This window comes from Lithobates pipiens, unplaced genomic scaffold, assembly GCF_037356315.1.
Source record: "Lithobates pipiens isolate NorthernLeopardFrog02 unplaced genomic scaffold, aLitPip1_a1.2 Scaffold_19, whole genome shotgun sequence".
NCBI classification, from domain to species: Eukaryota; Metazoa; Chordata; class Amphibia; order Anura; family Ranidae; genus Lithobates; species Lithobates pipiens.
In genome coordinates, this window is record NW_027507764.1 from 517,893,910 (window position 1) to 517,900,139 (window position 6,230).

At 40.1% G+C, this 6,230-nt stretch overlaps 1 long non-coding RNA gene across 1 annotated transcript; it reads left to right on the plus strand.

Moving 5' to 3' along the window:
- The first annotated feature begins 332 nt into the window (after window positions 1-332).
- LOC143997520 (uncharacterized) lies at window positions 333-5,676 on the plus strand. The gene is made up of 3 exons (XR_013277697.1): window positions 333-595; window positions 3,427-3,448; window positions 4,949-5,676. It is a non-coding gene; the product is annotated as an uncharacterized LOC143997520 (long non-coding RNA).
- The last annotated feature ends 554 nt before the right edge of the window (window positions 5,677-6,230 follow it).

A 6,230-nucleotide genomic window follows, 5' to 3' on the forward strand; every position in this document is an offset into this window, starting at 1 on the left:
ACTTGGAATTTTCCACATTTTGTCATGCTATAACCAAAAACATAAATGTATTTTATTGGGATTTTATGTGATAGACATATACAAGGTGGCATATAATTGTGAAGTGGAAGGAAAATGAGAAATGGATTTCAAATGTTTTTACAACTATTTGAAAAGTGTGACATGCATTTGTATTCAGCTCTTTCACTTTGATACCCTTAAAGTGGTTTTCCAGCCAAAATGTGACTTTTTAAATAAAAATAACCTATCATACACTTATCATACACAAGCTTAAAGCATTCTAGTAAAGTTAGTCTGTAAACAAAGGTCCGTTTTGTTAGGTTATTACAGCATTTTGTAACTTTATAAACTTGCAGCAGACTGTGGCCATCCTTGGTGTGGGCATCTGAAGCCAGACTGTATTTCTTCCTGGATCTCAGCCTTGCAAATCTCGCACATGCTCAGTGCTACACAAGCAGTGAAATAGGTTTCAGGTCAGGTTTCCATAGCAACGGCAGTGCCAGAGGAAGTTACCGCCCCTTAGCTATGCAAACCCCTCCTTCCTCCAGGAACCAGGAAATATACTGCATTTATAACAGACACCAGCAGCAAAAAGGTAAGAGGCTTAAAAATATACTAATTGTAAACTAAATCATTTGCTTCTGTGCAGATATATCTACATAACAAGAGATATATATCTTGTTTTATATATATATATATATATATATGTGTGTGTATGTATATAGATATATCTATATCTCTTGTTATACATGTATCTTATATATGTATCTCGTTATATATATATGTGTGTGTGTGTGTTTCTCTCTCTCTCTCATATATATATATATATATATATATGTGTGTGTGTATATCTACACCCAGCGGCTACTTTTTTCTGTACAGCTTTTCATTAAAAAAATAATTGCAGCAACAAAATTAATATATGCGTTGTTTGATCACCACTTTGCTCACCCATTGCTGCCTGCCAGTCCCGCACTTACCCCATCCACGTCATGGCTACAGTGGCTTACCCCTGCATCTCCCCTGAGTCATGGCGTTTGCTGATTATCACGGCCAATCGGGTCTTAGGTAGGACTCCCACCCAGTTGTGTCTCAGAACCCTTTTCCCATGAATGACCAAGAGGAAATTAGTGTCACAATAACGATTTTAAATTTGCTAATGTCACACAAGTGGGTGGGCTTTGAGCACGGTGCTCTCTGCGCCATGGTCACCCTTTCTTGAAGCCTATTAGAGCCTTTGGGCTCTAATCCAATGCTTACAAAAATAAACAACCCCACGTTGTAATCCATGCATCCATCAACCTTCATGTAGATATAGGGGCATGGATATGGGGGTGTGGTGTGTTTGCCTCCATTATGGACCATTTGTTATGTGTGTGTTAAAATCCCTACTTCATATGTGAGTTCAGAGTTTTTAATGGTACAGATTTTAGAAAGGCAACATTTACTCAAATAACCACTATTTACAACCAAGGTATGCAGAATACCATCTCTTTATGCCCAACACATTGAAACTTCAAGCAGATGGGCTACAGCAGCAGAAAACCACACTGGGTGCCACTCCAGTCATCTAAGTACATGATGATATTGAGGCTACAGTTGTCACAGATTCACCAAATTTGGTCAATAGAAGATTGAAAAAATGTTGACTGGTCCGATGAGTCTCATTTTCTGTTGTAACATTCAGATGGTAGGGTTTTAAATTTGCATTAAAAAAAAAAAAAGTGAAAGCATGAATCAATCCATCCTGCCTTGTATCACGGGGTTCAGGTTGGTGGTGGGGGTGTAATCAGGGCTGGTGCAAGAATTTTTGACACCCTAGGCGAAACCTCATTTTGCTGCCCCCCCCATTGGTTCTGCCCATGGCTCCACTGCCTTTGCAATATGTGACCCACCCGACCATTACACACACACACTGACCCACCTACCTGACACATACACTGACCTACCTGACCATTACACACACACACTGACCCACCTACCAGACACATACACTGACCTACCTACCTATTACACATACACTGACCCACCTACCTGACCATTACACACACACACTGACCCACTTACCTGACACATACACTGATCTACCTGACCATTACACACACACACACACACACACACACACATACTGACCTACCTACCTGACACATACACTGACCTACCTGACCATTACACACACACGCACTGACCTACCTACTTGACCATTACACACACTGACCCACCAACCTGACACATACATTGACCTACCTGACCATTACACATACACTGACCCACCTACCTGACACACACACACATACACTGACCTACCTGACCATTACACACACACACACACTGACCTACCTACTTGACCATTACACACACTGACCCACCAACCTGACGCATACATTGACCTACCTGACCATTACACACACACACACACACACACACACACACACATACACTGACCTACCTGACCATTACACACACACTGACCTACCTGACCATTACACACACACACACTGACCTACCTACCTGACACATACACTGACCTACCTGACCATTACACACACACCCTGACCCACACATTGAGCTACCTGACCATTACACATACACTGACCCACCTACCTGACACACACACACATACACTGACCTACCTGACCATTACAAACACACACACACATACTGACCTACCTAGCTGACTTCTTATTTCCTGCACTACTCTTCCCCCCCCCCCCTCCCTCCCTCCACAGCTCGCTGTAGATAGTGATCCTCCCTCCTCCTTACTTCTGCTTCATCGATCATTACATCCGGGGCTCTCCTCAGCACTGGGCGGTGTTGCTCTGGTGTCGGCTAACAGATGCTGCACCTCTCGATGCTCTGTTCTCCACCGAACCCCCGCCCCTCCTCCCCACACACACACACTGCTGTGAGCTTTTACTCTGTGAAGACATTGGGGGATTGGAGGCATACAGAGGTTGTGGCTGCGCCCTGGGGGGTAGTGCGCCCTAGGCGACTGCCTACTCCGCCTAGTGGTAGCACCGGCCCTGGGTGTAATGGTGAGGGGTATATTTTCCTTGCCACACTTTGGACCCCTTAGTACCAATTGAGTATCATTTAAACACCACGGCCTACCTGAGTATTGTTGCGGACCATGTCCATCCCTTTATAGCTGCAGTGTCCCCATCTTCTGATGGCTCCTTCCAGTTCTACACTCAAAACGGTGCTGTGAAAGCTGTACATAATAAAGTGTCCAGTATGTATGTATTTATACCTATACACAAACACTTTTTGTTTCATTATATGTGCGTTACTATACATATTATGTGTGTACATATATACGTTTTTTCTTTACTAACTATACAAAATATAAATTTTAGTTATTTCTCATTTAACCCAATTTATAATTTTTTGTGATCTAATAATTTTTTTTATTCTTACATCTAACAGATCTTACTGATAAAAAATAATGGTAAGTAACTTTTTAAATTTCAAAAACAAACTTACGTTTATAATGTAAAAGTTACATGTCTCTACTTCGTATTGTAGTCATGCATGAGCTTGTTTGGCTGTGCTTCTCCCGTTTTCAGCTGGTCTGAAGTCCGCTCTCTGCTGACATCACACAGATCAGTCCAGGCACCGTGTCATCTCGACTCTGGAAGTCTGGATGCGCCAGGTGCTTGGACTGCGAGCCATCTCAGTGGAGAACCGCTGAGTGACAGGCAGTAGCTCTCCGATTGGCTTGGTTCTCACGGATCCCCCTTGGCGATGTTTGATCGCTCTATTCTCAGTGCAAGGCACCGGTGGACAGATGCAGCATCGGTCACATGCTGCATCCACCTTGGTAAGTATAACGTACAAAAAAAATCCACCACAATTCTCTTTTAATGTTTTTTTCAGTGTGTGCCAAAAAATAAATGTAAAATCCACAGCTACAAATACAGTAGCTGGTGACTTAATCTATGGACACTTACCTGTCCAGTGAGGCTGCAATGTCTTTTCAGATCAGCTGTTGGTAGCTGCCGCCACCATGACCAGTATGAGAAACTGGCATTGAATCTATTGGGATTCATGGTCATATCCCTAATGTGCAAGCGCAAATCATGATGCACTCTCCAAATGTCATGGGGGCAAAGGAGGGAGGTTCTAACGTTTGATGTACCAAACATCGCCTATGTCAGATTGAAGTGTAAATATGTACCTGTCAAAAACAGTTGTGGGAAGGCAGATAAGTGTAGCTATAACTCCAATTGGAGCCTTGCAACTTCACAGCTAGTTTCCCAATGTGCATGCTTAAACCGTGTTGCGCTTTGACAATGGAAATGTTGCATGTAAAGGAGGAAGGGGGAGACAAACCTATTGGACAGACCATTTCTCGTACCAATGTTGACTGTGAAGTGTGGTCAAGGAAGCAAGACAGTTAATTCATTGTTTGATTTAAAAAGCCCTCATTTTATTGGCGTAGGTATCTAAGGGATGGGGGTAGGTGAGAATACAGGAGGACATTGGATAGGGGGGGTTATTTTCTGAAGGCATTCCTGTAGGCATTACAAGTGCAATCTCTAAGTGTGTGTGTCCATAAAGAATTGTAAAATTGACAATGCTCTTGATAAGTAGAAAATATATTTTAATGTAAAAAAATTATTATTAAAACATGGTGCAATACTGCCTCAGATTGAAGTTGAAACCCCCTCTGTTAGCAACTACATGGGAGAGTGTAAGCATTATTAGAAATAGCTTGAGGTATCATGAAGTGTAACATGTGTAATTATAAAATTAAATAAAAAAAGAACCATGATGAATTACTATCAAACATTATTTATTTAAATTAAAATAAAAAACATCTTTCTTTAAATACATTTTTGCCAAACAAGAATAAATATTAAATCAAAATTCGTAATAAAATTGATTTTATTTATTAACCTATAAAGGATAAATAGGTAAAGAAAATATTTTTTGGTTTATGCTACAGAGACAAATGTTGCTTGAGGAACTATGGTCACAATATACAGAGCCAGAAAACGATCCAGCGTTTCCATGTAATCCATTACAAAAGATTTTCATGCTTCAATCAACAGAAACTAAAGAGGAAGGTGAAACAGAACGTCTTGGGAATAGGAAATGGTGCAAGTGCAGAAAATGCATTCCAATATTACTGATAATCTATAAAAAAAGCCCAAAAAAAAAAAAAAGTGATCTGTTGGCAGTGTATAAAAAAAATTATAATAAGCTGGTGTGGCGACATTCCTAGACTCCAGGACAGGTAAGTGTCCTAATATTAAAAATCTACAGCTGTAGTCTGTGTAGCTGCTGGCTTTTAGATTTCTGAAAAAGGTAGGCAGACCTACGATTTAACAAATTAAAAGTTCCAATATATAGTGAATTATTTGTTATGCAACTGTAATCATTTCTATTTATTTTTAAGACGATTGCGGAAGACAGCTTATAGAACGTTTACTGCATGGATCTATGGCTACTTGGGAAAGGGAAACCGGAGAGTCATCCCATCTTGTGCTGTTAATGGAGTACGAAACGCTTTGTTCCAGATCCCAACGATTCATGTCGAATTCATGTACTCTAATGCTTATGAAGCCTCAGAACTGGCCTTAGAGTAACATTCAATTTAAATTATTTTATATAATTTTTTTTTACATTATGTTAAAAATGTTATGAAAAAAAAATAAAAATAGTAAATCTGAATGAGAATATGTATACCTTTTTTCATTTTTTATTTTATACTTACAAGGTTGTTAGATACCACAAACCAGAAATGGATATCCTAGTTTAAATAAAACATATTCGGAATCGGTCTCCTCTCTTGTCTTCCAGTATCAAAGGTATAAATTGTTCAACCATTGGGCTGTGCATTCCAGCATTTCTGAAAGAAGTATAAAAATAAAAAAAATAAAAATGTAAACTCCATAAAAATTTGGAGAATTGTAATATAAGAGCACCTGGATCATAAATCAAAACGGTATTGTCTACAGGAGGGGTGGATCCAGAGCCTAGTCTCAGGAGGGGCACTGCCAGAAAATATGTTTTTTGGGGGTAAATTTATCAGGGAAATTGCTGGTGTTAACGATTCAATCATCACGGCGCCACGGTTGTTATGGTGTCAGGATGATTGAAGCACATTACTATTATTACATTGTTATAAAAGATTAAATGGTTCAACTTACCATAATGCAGAATCAGTGGGAGCCCCGAGCGTGTCACCTGCTGCTGTCACCTGCCATTGCGGATTGTCACTTGCC